The sequence below is a fragment of the Lycium barbarum genome, chromosome 7, assembly GCF_019175385.1.
Source record: "Lycium barbarum isolate Lr01 chromosome 7, ASM1917538v2, whole genome shotgun sequence".
NCBI lineage: Eukaryota > Viridiplantae > Streptophyta > Magnoliopsida > Solanales > Solanaceae > Lycium > Lycium barbarum.
Genome location: NC_083343.1, coordinates 116,002,580 through 116,023,921, shown reverse-complemented (window position 1 = coordinate 116,023,921; position 21,342 = coordinate 116,002,580). Strand labels below are relative to the sequence as shown.

The 21,342-nt window shown below is 36.3% G+C and overlaps 1 long non-coding RNA gene across 1 annotated transcript; it reads left to right on the top strand.

Moving 5' to 3' along the window:
- Positions 1-2,226: 2,226 nt before the first annotated feature.
- LOC132603928 (uncharacterized) lies at positions 2,227-17,856 on the top strand. Its single transcript, XR_009568581.1, has 3 exons — positions 2,227-2,343; positions 3,134-3,271; positions 17,590-17,856. It is a non-coding gene; the product is annotated as an uncharacterized LOC132603928 (long non-coding RNA).
- Positions 17,857-21,342: the final 3,486 nt, after the last annotated feature.

Below are 21,342 nucleotides of genomic sequence, written 5' to 3'. Positions count from 1 at the left end.
CAGGGATAATGCCTTGTTGCTTAGTCAGATTAACAAATGGGTGAATAATCCCTCTAAGGGAAAGCAAGTGGGAAGTAAGATTTATTTTGAGCTTGATAGTGAACTCAAAAGGGCTAAAATGAACCTCTCTAGTGAGCTAGAAAGAAATATGCAACTTCAAGAGGATCTAAGCCGCGTGAAATCTGAACTCGATAAGTCTCTTAATTGGACTTGTTCCTCTGATAAAGTGGCTGTTATGTGCAAGGGTAATAATGGCAGACAGGGAATTGATTATAAAAAAACCAAGACCCCATTCAACCCTCACAGCAAGTATGTTTCTGTAGCGGATAATTGGCTTTGCACCCACTGTGGCAGCACTGGTCATTACAAGGACTCCTGCAAAACAAGATTTCAGTCCAGGTACAAAAACAGAGCTTATGTTGATAAAAAACCCAAGAAGGCGGGACCTGGTCCCCACAAAATGAAATATTTTCTGCCTGCATGGGCAAATAGAGCTCTTATTCACCCATTCTATGATTACAAGGGACCCAAGTTAGCTTGGGTTCCTAAGACTAACTAGTAACGTTGTTTGCAAGCCAGAGTGAGAGGAAGCAGTAAAAAATGGTTTATTGATAGTGGCTGCTCAAAGCACATGACCAGAAGGACGGAAAATTTTCTCTCACTCAAGGCCTTGAAAGATGGGAGTGTGTCGTTTGGTAATGGGAAGAAAGTATATATTCTTGATATTGGCAAAATTGGCAAGACACTCTCCCACGCTATTGAAAATGTTTACTACGTGAAGGGTTTAAGCTGCAGTCTACTGAGTGTGTCACAAATATGTGACAAAGGAAACAAAGTGGAGTTTTTGTCTCATGTGTGCACTATCACTAATCTCAAATCTGGAGAAGTTGTACTAACTGCAAAAAGATACAAGAATATCTATGCAACAAACTTTGGCTCATCTGATGATGGTGATTTGACATGTCTCAGTGCTGTGGATGATAATGCTGAACTGTGGCACAAAAGATTAGGACATGCAAGCTTCACCTTGCTGAACAAACTAGTGGCAAAGGACCTAGTCCGTGGGCTACCATATGTTAAGTTCAAGGATCACAAAGTGTGTGATGCACTAAGTTTTTTCAAACAAAACTTACTTCGGGTACCTTTTCAACCCCTAAAACGACGATCCGAACGTTTACGTATCCTTGATGTATTGAGCCTACATTATAGTACGCAGAAAAAAATATCAGGTTCTATATAAAATATTGATGTTTCGGAGTCTTGGCACACGACTAATCGTTGGTCAAAGTATGGAAAAAACACTAAGTGTTGCAAAGAAAAAATTTATTAAAATAAGATGTTGCGATATTTTTATGGAAAAAAACACTAAGTGTTCCTTAAGTGTTTATTTTTTAATGCGTAACTTTATTTCGAATATGTTGCAAAAAAAAAAAAATCGCGTAAATCGGACGTCCGAGCGCAAAAAACCGCATATATTCGAAATAAAGTTACACTTTAAAAAATAACACACTTAAATTTAAACCCTAAAAATAAAAAACTTTAAGCTAATGATAGCAAGTCTTCAAACAAAAATGGATGTCTATGTATATAGAGCACATAAAGTTTTCAAACAAAACTTACTTTGGGCACCTTTTCAACCCCTAAAATGACGATCCGAACGTCGACGTATCCTTGATGTATTGAGCCTACATTATTGTACGCAGAAAAAAATATCAGGTTCTATATAAATATTGACGTTTTGGAGTCTTACACACGACTAGTCATTGGTCAAAGTATGGAAAAAAACACTAAGTGTTTCAAAAAATAAAGTTGGCCAATTTTTTTTTTGTACTGTTTCTATAACGCAGTATTTTACTGCATTATAGAATTTTTTTTAACTACTTCTATAGCGCAGCAAAATACTGCGCTAAAGCAGTTAACGACTTCGTCTCCGTGTACTGCTTTATACTGCGCTAAAGGTAGTTTTGTAAAAAAAAAATTGTTAGGGTATTTTGGTTCAAAATGGTTTTTTTTTGGGGGGCATTTTGGTTCCGGACTCGTTACAATTTCACTAAATAACTCCCTATAGTAAAAAGAGGAAGAGTTATGTGATTCATGAAATGAAGTGGGAGTTAAGGGATAAGGGGTAATGTAACTCTTAAATTGAAGAGGAGTTACACGTTTCAATATTGTCCTATAAAAGGGGTGGCTTGAGGTCATCCAAATACACCACAAAGTAGAGAGAAAAACATCCTTAAAATAAGAGTGTGATTGTTGTGGATAATTTACAAGACTCCACAAGTGATTCTGTAAGTAACTGTTTGACAATTGGTGATGATAATACACATCGATCCTAGAGAAGAGGTATGTACTACTCCGCATAAATCTCTGAGTTTAAATTCCTTCAATACCCAATGTGATTGAGTATTTATCCATAATCTATCGTTTCTCCTATTCAAGGGATACATCAGGGACATTTTCGGTTAGGAATTTTATTATTCTTTCCTATATCTAATTTAAATTTGAGTAACTTCTTTCTTTTGACAGAAAAATTTAACAAATTTTCCTATGTTTCATTATAAAATTCATTTTTAATGCAAAAGTATGCATTTTATTATACAAACAAATTACTCCCTTAGTTTTATAATAAGTTGTGTTTTTAGTTTGAGCACACCCATTAAGAAAATTACTCATAATTCTTGAAAAGTGAGAGTGTTTTTAATAATTCAACCTTAATCAAATGTCTTGCAAAAGAAGTAGATCTTTAATATTTTCTTGGTCATGTGAAACTACATTAATTTCAAGAAGGGTAAAATTGGAAGAAAAATATTAATGCTTTCTTAATTTTTGTGAAACACTATTTATTTTGAAATAAAATATAAAGATAAAAATACCACTTATTTTGAAATGGAGAGAGTTACTATCTCTCAAGTCTCAACGTTATCTGATGAAACTGGTTACGCTAATTATTAAAACATGAACACGACCAAAATACTATTAGCTCTCCGTACTGCTACCATATTTTATGAATGGCTTCTTTTTCATTTCCCACAATTTTTAGCATAGGGATAATTAAAAATATTGCTGTGTAGTTGAGAAAGACTTTATACTCTTAACACGAGTATTCCACATGTATTATGACCAAAATCGGCAGGTAAGAATGGCCTAGTGATTGATGAAACAAGTGGAGATTTAATTTATGAGGTTTCGGATGCAACTGAAGATAAAAAAAAAAATACTACAGTTAGTTATTTCGTCTCATCTGCCGATCTGCCTTGGTGAAATAATGGAGGTGCGTTCATCTAAATCTCCTTATATATTAATTGAAAACACATCATTACTATGTTGTACGTATCGACAGAGATGACTCAACAATATTTGAGGCCTAAAGCGAAACTTTGATCGGAGGCCTTTATCTTTTTATGTTTGTATATATTTTTATTTGACGCATATTTTTCTAGTTTTTTAAGATTTGAAGGTTGATAATTTGATGGAGAAATAATTTCTCACTACTTGACAAAATGAAAATAAGATTGAGAAATTTTCTCTTTGTATTGGATGAATAATATGTTGTACAAGGACTCCTATTTATACATATCAGAAAAGGAATAATTCTCTCGTAACAAAACTATACAGCTATACCTATTCTTATTTGCTATTTCCTAACTGACCAAATAAAATATTTACAAATGTCATTGTGCATAATAAAAAAAAAAAAGAAAAAACCAAGTCTTGGTTATCAAGTATTGATTATCAAGTCTTGATTTATCATCATCAGTATCTTGTATATTGGGCCATGTATGCTGAAGCCCAAGTTGTCATCATCCTCAAGTCTAAGCTGGATCCCAAAATAAATCTTAGCCCAATATTTGTGTTACACCCAGCTTAGCCCGTGTATCTTTTTCATTCTTTGCAACATATGTCCTTATCATTGTGTGAGGGCCATTTTCTTTTCTTCTTTGTTCTTCGTCGGAGATTTCAATGTTGATCGGAGAACCACCATTAATTAATCCAACACCCCCATCAAGTTGGAGGGGGATGAAAGTACACCCAACTTGCCCAATAATTGGTGGTGAACAAGCCTAGTGAGCGATTTAGTGAAGAGATCGGCAAGCTGTGAAGAAGAAGGAACATAGGAGAGGGAAATTAAACCGGTGAGAAATTATTGTCACACAAAGTGACAGTCGAGTTCGACATATTTGGTCCTTTCGTGAAAAATCGGATTTTTGGCAATGTGAATTGCCGCCTGGCTATCAGAATGGAGTGGTACAGGCAAGGAAATGGAGATAGAGAGATCATCAAATAGTTTTACCAACCATGTGAGTTCAGCCACAACTCGTTGCATTGAGCGATATTCAGCTTCTACAGAATTGAGAGAGATTAAGGTTTGCTTCTTCGATTTCCATGATATGGGAGATGAACCAAGAGATACATAGAAACCACTTACCGATTTGCAGGAATCTGGGAACTTACCCCAACCAGAATCACAAAATGCCAGAAGCTCATACGAAGGTGAAGAAGTGAGAAATAAACCCAAACCAGGATCTTTGAGAAGATATCGAAGAACCCGAAATGCAGCTTGGAGATGAGGCATTCGAGGGTCCTCCATATATTGGATCAGATGTTGGATTGTGAAGGATAAGTTAGGTTGAGTGTGAGTAAGATAATTCAACTTGCCCAGCAAATGTCGACACAAAGTTGGGTCTGAAATGGGATCACTAGTGTTTGTCAATAAAGAAATTGTTAAATCAAGAGGACAGGATACTGGAGAACACTTGAAGATATCAAATTCATGGAGGAGATCTAGCATAATTTTTCTCCGGGAAAGGATCAATCCCTGTGATTCTCTCAACACTTCCATACCTAAAAAGTAATGGAAGTCCCCCAAATCTTTGATTTTGAATTCCTCATTCAAGAAAACCTTCAAAGCATTCAATTCTGCAATGTCATTACCAGTCAAAATGATATCATCAACATATATGGCAACAATAGATATAGCGGAGTTTGTTTTCTTAACAAACAAAGAGTAATCATTCATCGAGTGACTGTAACCTTTGAAATTGAGGGCAGTGGTTAATTTAGAATACCACCGTCGAGATGCTTGTCTAATTCCATAAAAAGACTTCTTTAACTTGCAAACATGAGAAGATGAAGGGGATGGGATGCCTGTGGAAAACTTTATATAAACCTCCTCATTTAAATCACTATGTAAAAAAGCATTATCTACGTCTAGCTGATACAAAGCCCAACCTTTTTAACAACAATAGCCAAAATACATCGAATGGTAGTCATCTTCACCACGGGGGGAAATGTTTCTATGAAATCCACACCTTCTTGCTGTATGTCACCCCTTATGAATAGTCTTGCTTTCAGTCGTTCAACACTGCCATCAGAATGATATTTCACTTTCTAAACCCATTTACATGGTAGTGCTTTTCTGTCAGGCGTCAACATGACCACTTCTCAGGTCTTGTTAAGTTCAAGGGTAGCTATTTCTTTTGCCATGGCTTCAAGCCATCCTGGGTGGTGAACTGCCTGTGCATAACTAGTGGGTTCTTGAATATTTGAGAAGGAATTAAGCAACATCTGATTAGAATTAGATAATCCAGAAAAAGAAAGACTTGGAAGAGTTACCGGGGAAAGGAAACATGAAGAGGTAATATCAGTAATTTGGATGGCATTGCATATGTAGTCTTTGAGGTAAGATGGTTCCTTATGAGTTCTAGCAGATTTTCTAAGGATAGTCTCAATGATAGGAGTTGAAGGTTCAGCAATGAGACAAGTTGGAGAAGGAAGATTAGTAAGAGGAATAGGAGACTGAGAATTGGAAAGAGAGTTAGGAAAAGCAGAGATAGAAGAATTAGGAGAAAGAAGTGCATTCTGATGGGAAATGATAGGACTAGGAGGAGGTGTTGAAGAAGATAGTGGAATAGGTGGTGATGGAGATGCAATAAGTGATGAACTAGGTACAGAAGAGGTAGAAGTAGAAAACAAAGGAGGGGTAGCGTTAAGAGAATGTATAGAGGCAAATGGAAAAATGCCTTCATGGAACACAACATCCCTTGAAATGGAAATTGTGAAAGTTTGAATATCTAAAACCTTGTATTCTCTCTTGCCATGGGGATAACCTAAGAAAATACGGGGAACTTCCTTTGGTTGAAATTTGATTCTGGGTCTTGATAAAGTGGAAACAAAGCAAAGGCAACCAAAACACCTTAAGGAAGAATAATCAGGTTGAGATTGAAAAAGAAGCTCATAGGGTGTTTTTAGTTGCATGACTTGAGATGGAAATCTATTTATGAGATAAGTGGCAGTAAGAATGCAATATTCCCAATATTTTATAGGTAAATGTGATTGAAAAATCAGTGCCCTGGCGGTTTGTAGTAAGTGTTTATGTTTTCTCTCCACAACCCCATTTTGTTGTGGAGTTGAGACACAACTGGTTTGATGCAAAATGCCTTGAGATTGAAAAACATCTGATTGGAGTTTGCACTTTTGAACTTTGGTTTGAAATTGTCTTCCCACCATACTTAGGAAGGATTTTAAAACTGAAAAGGCATTGGATTTGTTACTAGCAGTTTGTAGTAAGTGTTTATGTTCTCTCCACAACCCCATTTTGTTGTGGAGTTGAGACACAACTGGTTTGATGCAAAATGCCTTGAGATAGAAAAAATTCTGATTGAATTTTGCTAGTACCTAACTCAAAGGCATTATCGGATCTTATTTTTTTGAACTTTGGTTTGAAATTGTCTTCCCACCATACTTAGGAAGGATTTTAAAACTGAAAAGGCATTGGATTTGTTACTTAGAAGAAAAGTCCATGTTCCCCTACTATAATCATCTACAATGGTGAGGAAAAACTTAAAACCATCATGTGTTGGAGTTTTATAGGGTCCCCAAACATCTATGTGAATTAATTTAAAAATTTTGTTAGTAGATATTGAACTTTTAGGAAAAGGCAGCTTGGATTGTCTAGCCATAGGAAAAATGATACAAGGAATAGAAAATTTTGAACATAAAGAAGAAACTGGAATAGTAGAAATATTCTTCATATTGCTGAAAGGCATGTGGCCTAATCTGTAGTGCCACAACTCTTCTTTTACATTGGAATTAAAAAGACTGAAACAAGAAATTGAACTAGGAGCTTTAGAAGCTAAAACAAGTGCTTTAAAAGCTTTACAAGAACTAGTACTGGAAATAAAACTATTGCTGAACTTAGGAACATTTCTAGGCTTAATTGTTGGAAGCTTTGACTTGAGAAAATAGTCCTCTGTGTCCGTTACCAATATCCAGAGGGCCCTTCAGGCCCTGTAGAAAACAAGAAGTAGGTGTAAACAAAACAACTTGATTAAATTGACTCTTTGTGTCCGTTACCAATATCTAGAGGGCCCTTCAGGCCCTGTAGAAAACAAGAAGTAGGTGTAAACAAAACAACTTGATTAAATTGAATGCTTGCATAGATAAGGGATTGAATTTAAAATATGGAACATATAAAACATGATGTAGAACTAGATTGGGGAGTATAGTGACAGATCCAGAATGAGTAGCTTTAACTTTAGTGGAGTTAGGCAAATTAACCATCACAGGCTTAGGTAGAGCTTTGAAATTGAAAAGAAATTTTTGATTGAAAGTCATGTGTTCACTAGCACCACTATCTAGAATCCAAGACTGAGAGTTAGTATGAACAAAAAAAGCAGGAGAGTTAAAGAACTTGGTTATACCAGCACAATTCACATTTGGAAAGGCATCAGAAATATTTGCTCCTTGTTGTCCCATCTTAACCTACTGAAGTAGTTGTCCCATCTTACACTCCCCCTCTGTCTTAGATTCATCATTTGTGAAAGCATTATTCACCGGAACTCTACCCTGCACTCCTTTTGATTTTGTAAACTTAAAATCAGGTGGAAATCCTTTTAACTTATAGCACTGGTCAATACTGTGACCCAACTTCTTGCAGTAAGCTATCATAGCTTTTTTGTCTCTTATCAAAGTATCTCCTAAAATCTCCTGGTCCTTGTCCTTGATTAGCAACCAAAAAAGAGGCAGATTCGCCTGGATAGGTAGGAGAAGCATGTATTTCTCTTTGCTTCTCATCCTGAATTACCAATGAGTATGCTTGTCCAATAGATGGTAAGGGAGAATAATATGGTGTACAAGGACTCCTATTTATACATATCAGAAAAGAAATAATTCTCTCGTAACAAAACTATACAGCTGTCCTTATTCTTATTTGCTATTTCCTAACTAACCAAATAAAATATTTACAAGTGTCACTGTGCATAATTAAAAAAGGAAAATCCAATTTTTGGTTATCAACTCTTGATTTATCATCATCAGTATCTTGTATATTGGGTTGTGTATGCTGAAGCCCAAGTTGTCATCATCCTTATGTCTAAGCTGGAGCCCAATATCTGTTGTACACCAGCTTAACCTGTGTATCCTTTTCATTCTTTGCGACATATGTCCTTATCTTTGTGTGAAGGGCCATTTTCTTTTCTTTTTTGTTCTTCGTCGGAGATTTCAATGTTGATCGGAGAACCACCATTAATTAATCCAACACTACTTCATATGCCTGATACAATACTTGAAAATATGAAGGGGGAAAAAAAAGAATCTAAATGTACTTTGTTCTTAATCGGTTCTATTCTTGTTTTTGACATAGGGAGTAAAAATTCACACGACTCTCTTTTCTTCTTGTATTTGCATAGAACGATTGAAAATATGTGATCCAAACCATATATTTGTATTAAATTTTTTGTCAAATATGTATAAATTATTAATTTAGAACCCAATAACTTTAAAAAATTAGGACCCCGAACCCACAAACTTCAATTCCTGACTCCACGACACTCTTTCTTTTTTAGTCACTAAAAAAAAATGACACGTTTCTATATTTAGTAACAATTCAACTTTAAATTTACCTTCTTACCATTAATAAAATAATTTCTAGCTACACAAATTTCAAAAGTCTTCCTTTATTCTTAAACTTCGTATTCAGTCAAACGTCTTCATATAAAATGGGATGGAGAAAAAAAGTATAAAATAAAAATTAGGGACACATATGGCAATGTTTTTACCACTACAACCATAAAACATGTAGCAAAGTAAAATTGTACACCTTATCTGAATTGAAGTGAGCATTTACTTACACCATAACGAACAGAACATAGAGTAAAAGAAAGAAAATATTAATTTACCCAACATAAAACATCTCTTGGTCTCAAATCTAAATGAACCATCAGATTAAGAGTTGACATCCAATAAAGGGTGGCAGCGTTAGAGGCGGAGTCAGAATAGTTAATTTATGAGTTCTAAATCACAATTCATTTTACTTATTAGATTCTGAGTAAATTATTTGTACATATTAGATTATTTTTTTGGAGTAAATTCCCTAAAAGATCACTCATGTATTGAGAATTTCCTATAAATATCACTTTTGTTTCTTTTTGACCTATAATATAACTCAATTATTATTATTATTTTTCTCATAATTTACTAAACACACAAAACCCACCTTCTCTCCTAGTTGACATGCCATGTCACATAAAATTGTATTTTTTATAATAAATTTACTTAACTCATTAAATCCCTTAACTCAACCCAACCCAAACCTATTTAACCAACCAACTTATGTCTTATACCCATTTAGAGCCCGTTTGGATGGGCTTATAAAGCTATAAGTTAGAAATTCTAGCTTATGGCTTTTGGTTTATTTTTGTCCGTTTGGCCTAAAAAACAAACGCTTAAAAACACTTTTTTATTTTACCTAAACACTACAAAAGTGCTAAAAAATTGTTTTGGCTTAAAATACCTAAAATAAGCCAAGCCAAACAGGCTCTTGACATGGTTAGAAAACATCAAAGAAACGTAACTCTTACGCCCGATTTTGGATTTTTGACATTTTGCACCCTTAACGAATACTTCCTTTATGATTTGCGCCCTATCCTTTTTTTTTTTTTTTTTTTTGCGATATCATCCTAATAATCTATGTTAATTCTGAACTCAAATACCCATTTTGGTATCTTCTTATTTCTCTCTAAAATCAATGTACCTTTTGTTTCAGTTGGGTCTTCTTTTTTACAAAAAAAAATAAAAAAATCTGTTAGAGGTTCTTAGATTTTTCAGTTTTAAAGAACTAATTTACCTATTAAAAGATAATTTTTGGTATGTTTTCATTTCTCTCTAACTCAATGTATCTTTAGTTTCATTTGGGTCGTTTTCTTTTTATTGAAGATTTTTAGAACCTTTAGTTTTAAGGAACTGGTTTACCTATTAGATGAAACTTTTATAGAGTAAAATGGACCCAATTGTAAAAGATATATATATATATATATATTTTGAATAAAATATAATGGACCTAATAGAGGGAATGAATGTAGATAGTCACATTTGGGTCAATTTCTTTTAGTTGAAGGTTGGTAGGACATTTAGATTTAAAGAAATAATTTACCAAAAAGATTGAAATTTTTATAGAATGAAATGGACCCAATTGTAAAATATAACATTTCCTCGAATAAAAATGGACCAACATAGAGACTACGGTGCATATCGCTAGAAAAAAATATAGAAAATTAATACAGACATTAGAGTGCATATCGCTAAAACGAAATAGGATAGAATGAAAATCATAAAAGGGAGTATACGTTAAGGGTGCAAAATGCAAAAAAATTCAAAATTGGGTATAAAAGTTACGCTTTTTGATGTTTCCTAACCATGTTAAAATGGGTATAAGACGCGAGTTGGTTGGTTAAATGAGTTTGGGTTGGGTTGAGTTAAATGAATTTAATGAGTTAAATAAATTTATTATTAAAAATAAAATTTTATATGACTTGACATGTCAACTAGGAGAGAAGGTGGGTTTTGTGTGTTTGGTATTATATTCTGAGGAAAATAGTGATGGTTGGGTGATATTCTAGTCTTAAACGAAATAAAGATATATTTATAGGTGTTGGAAATGATGATTCAAAATTGTAGGAAACCAAAATTGATTACGATTTGGTATTTTAATCCATGTCCAATTAGGATTTATAGTCAAATTAGTATAGGAATAGGTTTTCCTATTTTGAGTTAAAGTAGGTTTTATACTATTATAATAGGACTGCTGCTATTCATTTTATGTTGCAGAGAGAACAGAGAGTCTAAGAGAGATTGTAGAGATTCATAGAGTCGATCAATATTTTTTTTTTGTTAATTTGGTATTAGAGCTTTTATGATCCTGGTAAAGAATTAAAGAGTTTTCGCTGCCGGCGGGCGGCTATAATCTCTATATGCTGCCCGTCAGGACAATGATTTTGTTGGCACACGCCGGGCCAATAATATGCATGTGAAAAACAATCATGCTGAGAATGATTGAAAAAAAAAAAACATTGCAGGTTTCAAAAGGTGAAAATAAATTTGCACAAGAGGAAGGAACGATCTTCTCCAAAAATTGGATAAGTGAGTTTAAAAAAAAAATTGGTCAGAAAGTGCATCAACAAATTGGAATGTTGGAGAGAAAGTGCTCCAACGAGTGAGGGTTGAAGAGAAAGTGCTTCAGCAATTGAAGGTTAATGAGAAAGTGCATCAACAAATTGGAATGGTGGAGAGAAAGTGCTCCAACGATTGTAAAGATTGAAGAGAAAGTGCTCCAACGATTGTGAAGGTTGAAGAGAAAGTACTTCAACAATTGAAGGTTGATGAGAAAGTGCATCAACAAATTGGAATGTTGGAGAGAAAGTGTTCCAACGATTGTGAAGGTTGAAGAGAAAGTGTTTCAACAATTGAAGGTTGGTGAGAAAGTGCATCAACAAATTGGAATGCTGGAGAGAAAGTGTTCCAACGATTGTGAAGGTTGAAGAGAAAGTGCTTCAACAAATTGGAAGATGGTGAGTGACGGTTGAAGAGAAAGTGTTTCAACGATTGATGGGTTAGAAACAAGTGCTTCAACAATTGGAAGATGGTGACCAGTGCATCAAGAATCAGATATACAATTTTGAATTATGGGAGAATGTTGGAAATAATAATTCAAAATTGTAGGAAACCAAAATTGGTTAGGATTGGCATTTTAATCCATGTGCAATTATGATTTATAGTCAAATTAGTATAGTAATAGGTTTTCCTATTTTGAGTTAAAGTAGGTTTTATACTATTATAAATAGGGCTGCTGCTATAGATTTTATGTTGTGGAGATTGTAGAGAGCGTTTATAGATACATAAAGTTTATCAATAAAATATTTTCTTCAATAGGTAATTCTCAATACATGGGTGACCTTTTAGGGAATTTACTCGAATTTCTAACACACATGCTCAATATCATTTGATTGAATAGTTGACCCAACCCTTTGTTGTTTGAAGAAACCCTACACTTCAATTGGTATTTTTTCACGAAAAGTAGACATGAGATACAAAGTTTGAGCCAAAGTCATTGGGTTCCGCCGAACCCGTAATCTGCACTGTGCCTCCACAACTGGGTAGCGCAGATACAAGTTTTTCATAGGGATGTTAAATGAGCAACTTCAGCTGAATTTTGGCGGGTCACTAGGTTACATGGGGAAGATGAGCTAAACAATGAGTCCATCATAAACCAATCAGTCGAACTCTTACTAAGTTTTAATTTCATGCATGATTTTGGAGCAGACTAAGCAGGAAAATATATCACAAAAAAGTATATTTTATATATATAGCGGATGTTGAATCTCTCTTAACCTTTTTATTGCTTTTACTTTTTTACAATTTCAATTCCATTAGTAAAAATCACTCCATCACTGCCCTAGCCATTAAAAAAAAGTATTATAACCAAAACCACATTAGTGTTGGACGAACGGATCAGAGAGCGAGGGAAACGCCAATAATGCTATAACAAACAAATTAAATGTGGTTCACATTCATGGCAAAATCATCTCTATAAATTGAAGAGTTAGTAAGGAGGATAAATCCTCAAAACAAATCAATCTAAGTCCCTAGCTAAAGATGAAGACCTGCATATTACGGTGAAGTGTGAACGAATAATGATACAGGAGAAAGGACATGTTTCACATGCATTGAGAGTTGATCAGGTGGTAAGCATCCTTCACGTTCAACCTGAACCGAAGATCGTGGGTTCGAGTCACCGGGGGAGCAAAAAAGAAGGGAGCTACTAGGGGAGGCATTACAAAAAAAAAAGAAACACGTAAAAATAATTGAAAGAATTAATAAAACATGTATGTGTAACCTTGCCTTCTTCGGCCATTGATGGCCACTTGGGCCATGGAGCAGCTTCCTTCTGAGGTTGCTCCACCACTCCCAACCTTAGATTATTCAAAACTGAAAGAGATTAATTCTGTCATCGTTCTCATTGATTGAGTTAGTAAATATACCATAGTTACAATGTCCTATTAGGATACAAACTATACTAACCTAAAATAGAAGATTTACAAAATATTCTTTTACTACATATTTACACTATTTATCACACCCCCGCAGTCGAAACGGGAGGTATACGAACGCTGAGACTGTCCCGAAAATCCTCAAATAAGACCTGCGGCAGTCCTTTAGTGAAAATATCGGCGAGCTGATATCGGGACGGAACATGAAGGACACGGACGTGGCCGCGCGCCACCTTTTCACGAACAAAATGTATATCCATCTCAATATGCTTGGTGCGCTGATGTTGGACTGGATTTCCTGACAGGTAAATGGCACTGACATTATCACAATAAACTAAAGTAGCCTTAGGGATCGGACAATGTAGTTCCAAGAGAAGATTACGTATCCAGCATGATTCAGAAACAACATTAGCGACCCCCCTATATTCTGCTTCCGCACTAGAGCGGGAAAGAGTAGGTTGGCGCTTAGATGACCAGGATATCAAATTATCTCCCAAAAACACGCAATAACCCGACGTCGAGCGTCTGGTGTCTGGACATCCCCCCCAATCAGCATCAGTGTATGAAACCAAATCAGTAACTGACGATGAGTAGAGATGCAAACCATGATCAAGTGTACCCTGAATATACCGAATAATCCGCTTAAGAGCAAGCATATGCGTATCTCGTGGAGCATGCATATGAAGACAAATCTGCTGGACAGCATAAGAAATATCCGGTCTGGTGAAGGTAAGATACTGAAGAGCACCTGCAAGGCTCCGGAAATGAGTGGGATCTTCACACAGATCGCCAGAAGAGGCACTGACCTTCGGTTTAGTGTCAACCGGAGTGGAAGAAGGCTTACACGAGGACATTCCTACACGTTCAATAATGTCCGACGCATAACTTCGTTGTGATAGAAACATACCCCCCTTGTGACGGGTCACCGCAATGCCAAGAAAATAGTTCAAAGGACCTAAGTCTTTCATAGAAAATTCTGAGCCAAGAAGGTCCATAATAGAACAGCAGAGAGCATCTGACGAAGCAGTAAGAATAATATCATCCACATATAGTAAAATGTAAGCCAAGTGGTGGCCTTTGCGATAGATGAACAAGGAGTGGTCATACCTGCTATTAGCAAAACCAATGGAAGAAACAAAGTCAGCAAATCTTTTATACCAAGCTCTCGGTGCCTGTTTAAGCCCATATAAGGACTTGCGCAACAAACACACATAATCGGGACGAGATGGGTCTCTAAAACCCATAGGCTGATGCATATAAACCGTCTCCTTGAGCTCGCCATGAAGAAATGCATTTTTGACATCCAACTGATGAATGAGCCAAAGCTTAGATAGAGCTAGGCTTAAGACAATGCGGATCGTTGCTGGCTTTACGACCGGACTGAAAGTCTCACCACAATCAATGCCAGCCTGCTGTGTTTTGCCATCACCTACAAGACGGGCTCTGATACCATGAAAGAGATTAATTCCGTCATCATTCTCATTGATTGAGTTGGTAAATATACCATAGTTACAATGTCCTATTAGGATACAAACTATACTAACCTAAAATAGAAGATTTACAAAATATTCTTTTACTACATATTTACACTATTTATCCAAAACTGTTTAATCCGGCGAATTTAAACGCAATCAGTGATGCACAACCTACTGTTTTTCACGTAAACAGTGGAGAAACAATAACTATACTCCCTATTCCGTTGAAACCCATCGTGTATTTACATGGTGAACCAACAATACAATATAGTATAGAGGAAATTGAGAGTATGATTCTACAAGAAAATCTCCAATATGCAGTAATAGGCAAATTCAGCTATGGCATGCCCGAGATTCAATCTTACATACTGCTCTTGCAAAACAATGTGACTTAAAAGGTGAGGCTGTTACACCCCGGAAAAATTTTGCGTTACCAAAAACTGTAGACGGCTTAGAATGGGCCAAAGGGCCAATACAGCGCGAACGCGCCCCAACGTGGCGCGAACGCGCTGAACAAAAATCTGAAAATCAATTTCAGAATGAAGGTTGTGTTATAAGAAGGTAATAATAGCATATATATGACATTTGGAGACCATATGGTGTAAATTAGTTCATATGTTAATTGACGAAAAGCCCTCGTTGCTGCAAGCTAAGTGGGGCCCACATGTCAAAGTTTTATAAAGGACATATGAAGATGCATACGGATAGTATATGGAAAGTTGAGCAAGTCCGAAGAAGGACCCATAACCCAAAAATGGGCATAAGCCCTCCAAAAAGACGATTTAAGAAAACGTTTTCGGATGATCTGAATTGAAAGGGCAAAACCGGCATTATAAGTTTAGAATTTGGGAAAAACCCCAGAAATAAAAGTTGTAGATAATTGAATTAGCTTTCCAACCATAGGTTGTGGCCCCTCATACGATATCGGGATCAAGAGTTATGACCGTTTTACTGAACGAACATCCAGTCAGTAATTTTAAACTTGCGCGAACGCGCCCACAGGGGGCGCGAACGCGCAGAAGGAATTTAATTAACTCTGCGCGAACGCGCCAGAAGGCAGCGCGATCGCGCTGAACACTTTTCCAGCTGCTTCTGGCAGCTTCTAAACATCATAAAAAGGGGGAAACCCCCCTCATTTTCAGTTGAAGGGCACGAAAAACACCCCCAAAAACTCTCCAAAAATCTGGAGAGTTCTCCCCAACTCCCCAAACCAAATTTTGCCCAAATCAGGTATAAAATTCCAAATTTCAGTCCGGGTAGCGTATAATTATTGGTGCAGAATCATATAACAGTGTGTGGTGGCCTAAATTTAGCATGGAAAAGTGGAGATTAAGAAATATTAAAGGGAGAAAGGTATGAATCTCTTTCTATTTGTGCTAATACTAGTTTATTTACGAAGAATACGCGATTAAATAATTGTATACTGAGTTAATTAGTTATGAAAGTTGGAAAACAGCGTGTGGGCTGTTTTATGAGATATTTTGGAGTTGGAAACATTATATTTGATGTTGGTATTGTTGTTGTTGTTGTTGGCTGCTGAATTAAAAATTTGGGCTAGGCATATAAACAGGGGAGATGCTGCCCGATTTTCGGCAGAATATAAAATAGTATAATTTGAATTATGGTACAAGTGTACGATGAAAAGGCTAACATTAGTGTGAATTATCTTAAATGTAGACTTACAAGCTCGGACACATAAGCGTAGCTAATAGGACGTGGAACAGGTATGTTAAGGCTCGTCCCTTTTCTTTCAAAGGCATGATCCCCAAGTCGTAATGTCTCAAATGTCTTTTTTTTTATATATCTTCTTTACTTGCAAAAGCTATAAGTCTATGACTCCAAGGTATAAGTCTTTTCCTAAAAGTTCATAATTGTTTTTCTTCAAAATGCCCATATTTTTTTTCGAAAACCAAGTTTTAAGAGATAGGAAGCTCTTATGACTAAGATGATGAATATGATCTTATAATGACAACGATGAAGTCAAATATGAGAAAATGTCTATGATAGATATGTTGACGATATGTTCCTACCATGAATATGACAATATGAAAATGTTAAGTTATTTCTTGATTTCTCAATTCTATTATGGATAAGGACTATTTTAAAGGTTCCAAGTATGTGAAACGATGCCTTATGACCCGGTTCTATGTTTTCTCATGATGACACTCTCCATTGATAGTCTCGCCTTATATTAATTGTCCCTACAAGGTGAGACACGATGTCCATGGCTATTCCATAATATAATCGGAGGTTACCGACCTTACGTCACTCCGATGGACACATGATTTTCTTTGGGCTCTCCTGCATGCTTATATGACATATGTATGTGAGATATGTATATGCACATGGGGTGGGGGAAGGGATATATGGGGAAGGGGAAGGGACATATGTTGCATTGCCACCTGGTCAGCTGGCGTTATCATCCCGGACGCGGGATGCCCGGACGCGGGATATATGGGCGAGCCGACGTATTTCGGCGCTATGTGGACGATCCGACGTTGTTCGGCGCTATGACATGACATGATATGATATGACATGACATGATATGATATGACATGATATGATACGACATGACATGATATGATACGACTAGACAAGCATGCATGGCATTCGTGCCCAGGGGCACTCATATGTACAGGTTACCCTTTTACCCTATGACATGTTCCATGTTTCCATGCAGTTATTGTTCATACGCTCATTTCTTACTATGTTACTATTCCTGTCTTACATACTCAGTACATTGCTCGTACTGACCCCCTCTTTCTTCGGGGGCTGCGTTTCATGCCGCGCAGGTGCACCCAGATGAGTTGAAGCTAATATAGAAGATATTCTAGCAGAGTTGGCAAGCTCCACTTGTTCCCGGAGTGCTACCGAGTCAAAGTACATGTGCTACGATGTGTGATAAATGTTAGAGACTTTGCAGACAGAGTCGTGGGTATAGGATGTCGGTATTGTGAATGTCGTTTTATGTTATGTTATAAAGTCCATATGATAACAGATTATATTTGATTTGAGTACGATGAAAAAAATAAATTGAAAGCTTTACTATGTTTTCCACTCCTTATTGATGTAAGAGTCTAAAGAGGTTAAGTATGTAATAAGAGTCAGCGGGTTCGCTCGGCTCCGAGTATGGGGTCGGGTGCCCATCACACCCTAGTAAAGTAGGGGTGTGACAGAGGCCACCGTTGGTTTCCTTTGTAATCGTCACATTTTGATTCGGTGTACGTTATTTTTCCTTTGTGGTTTGCTTTTAAGAAATCTATAAAATTAGCCCTAGGCACCAAAAATGCCTAGTGGACTATGCTTTAAAAAAAATGTTTGTGTCATTTTCTATATTTCCCTTTGTTATTTTGTTGAACTTACTAAGACCCAAGGAGGAGTAAATTGTCGTATCAATTGTTTGTGATACGAAACATAATGATAGTTTGTGTATTTATGAAACGTAGCAACAGTTTGTCTCAAAATGTGGCAATGTAGCGAATACATAGCATCTGCGCAAGCGAAATACATTGTATCTGCCCGCAAGCGAAATGCACAGTTGTATTCGCGTGCATACAAATATCTCTGCCTAATTGCAATCTGCGATCAACTTACATATATTTCAACACATTTTATAGTCATCACGCCAAAACACCACACATACAATTGATATGCATACAATATACATACAACATACACTTTACATACATACACCATACACTTTTATGTCACTCTATTTTAATGTATCACACTTGTATACTAAAATTCTACTACAACCAGGTAACTGTGGAAAAGTGTCTCTGATTTAAAAAGTTTACAATGTAGATATTTCTTCATGACTTGTTTTTTTTTTTTTTTTTTTTTTAAAAAAACAATGTTACAGAATGTAGCGTAAAATAAGGAAGAAACTCTGTTGCTCCCAAACGCATACGCAAGTATACGCGGTAGTACAAGTAATATAGGATTTTTAAGTCTAGATATCGTATCCACAGAGACTTATGATTAACTATTTACTAAATTAAACAATACTAATTATCTACAGAAGAAGTAAAATCTCAAGATATAATTATTAACTAACTAAAAATAAAATAAAACAAATAATGAACTTCAATCGAGAAAGAGCAGATTTTTATAGGAGAAAAGATAGATCTAGGCCTATGACCACTAACAATCCAGTTGAGTCTTCAAATCGTTCTACTTAAGGGTTACTAGTTGACGGGTTGATTTTAACTTTATGATATTCTCTCGAACTACTCACAAGCATGTAGATGCTACTATAACGCCTATATATCTATGGTCGCCTGTCACGACCCAACCGGAGGGCTATGACGGCACCCGGTGCTACCCCACCCGGGCACCTCCTATCGTGCATTCATATTCACATCTAGGTGATCCACATGGCCTACTCATGATTTTCTATACATCAACAATACTAATCACATCGGGCAACGACACATTTATATCATCATCAATAACAATGCCCATATCCATATACACAAGCTGACGAGGCTAACAAAATAATATACAAAATATGAGTTGACAAGGCTACAAGACATCTAACCATACACAACTATCTACGAGCCTCTAAGAAGAGTATGTAACATCATATAGACGGGACAGGACCCCGGCATGCCCATATGTATGTACACAAAAGAATAATACCAACAGCTGTAGCTCCGGATGAAATGGAGCTCCTCTATGCAGTCCCTAAACAAGAAATCTATGGGTCAAGCCTGCCTCACTGTCCATATGCGGGCATGACGCAGCGTCCACAAACAAAAGGACGTCAGTACGAATACTGTACTGAGTATGTAAAGCATGATCAATAACATAATGGAAGCATAAGAAATAACATAGGATAGACGAGTCATGAAATGAAAGAGCTAGGTATACCTCTAGCGACGTTTGTCATATTTACTTACCCTCTTCCTAATGGGAAACTTTCATTTCATACAATCATACATTTAGAAGTGTCATACCCGACCATAAAGGTTCGGTGTCTTACATACCCGACCATGATAAGGTTTAGTGTTATACATACCTGGCCCTACCAAGGCTCAGTGCCCAACTGCAGTGGTGTGCGTGCGATATGTATCATACCCGACCATAAAAGCTCGGTGTTACATAATAGCCATACATACTTATACACGTGTACATACTAGTCCATATATAATTATCACCAACATCATTACCATCATCCTTTTCGTTACCTCTTTCCTTGGAGGATCGACTATCATATAAAGGAGGCAATAGCATCGTGAAAATATCAAGAATCATGAGCTTTGGTAATTCTAGGGATGGAGTCATTTAGAAGACATTTTAGAACCCATGGGGTGGTATATAGCAAAGGAATCATGCCTTAATGAAAGAAGGGTTAGCCTTACATATCTCGTCGTCTTCTTAACTATTTAACGTTCACCGTCGAGCTTGAGAAATCTACATTTAGAAGGATTCATACCATGGTTAAGCCTTAATGATACTCTTAATTCAAACTAGAATAATTCGTGATCTAACGAAAATTGGGCAGCATTCCTCCTATTTCATCGACTTCCACTATATTACTATACAACTCCCAAACATCCACAATAACATCCACAATATCATAATCAAGTAACCACATTACATTAAGCCTTCAATATTCACTCTCATCTTCAACTCATACTAGCAACTTCATACCAACTTTTTGCACATTTTCATACAATGCTTCCTCATCACCATTTTTACCTTCCATAATAAGATTATATCCATATCATACTAAGAATCACAACTTAAGTTAGCTTACTACTCAAAAACATCATAAAAACTACATTTAGACTTCATTTTCTACTTTCTTCTTCTACCCAAGTTTTGCTACAACTAAGCACTCTTAATAACATGAAATAAGCATGAAAACTAACCTTTTTATCCCATAGGAACAAGCTTTGGAGCAACTATCAACTTGTGCAAAAACCCTAGCTACAATGCCCAAGTATATCTTGAAATCTACCAACCCTAGGAAGACATCTAACTGATGAACACTTTGATTCTTGCTATTTAATCTTTGTAATCTCATGGGTTTGGGTGAAATATGTTTGGAGAAGGGTTTTGGAGCTTTTGAGAGCTTGGAGGAATTGTAGGAAATGAAAAAGAAGCAAGGGTAGGCCTTGTATATAAAAAGAAAATCTGACCCGACCCGATTATACTGCCAATTATACGGGCCCTATAATTTATACGGTCAGTATAATTAGACCGTATAATCCCACCAGGGATTGTTACGCCAAAAAGATACAGCAAACTAACATAAAGGTGAAAAAAAAAATCAGTCCAACACAACAAGCAACCATATCGCAACATGCTCGTATGAAAATTTACAAGAAAACACAGAACATGGGGGAGCCGTGGGAGAAGACAACACAGTCACCGAAAAATTCAACTCCGGCTAGATCTGAAACAGGACAAAAGGATTGCCTGAAAATGCAAGAAATAGCCCAACAGTAGCACAACAAACAAACACAATTATACGTATACGAAAAATGTATAAAACACGAAACAAACGGGAGTCGTCGGAGATGGTGGTGGAGCTCAGA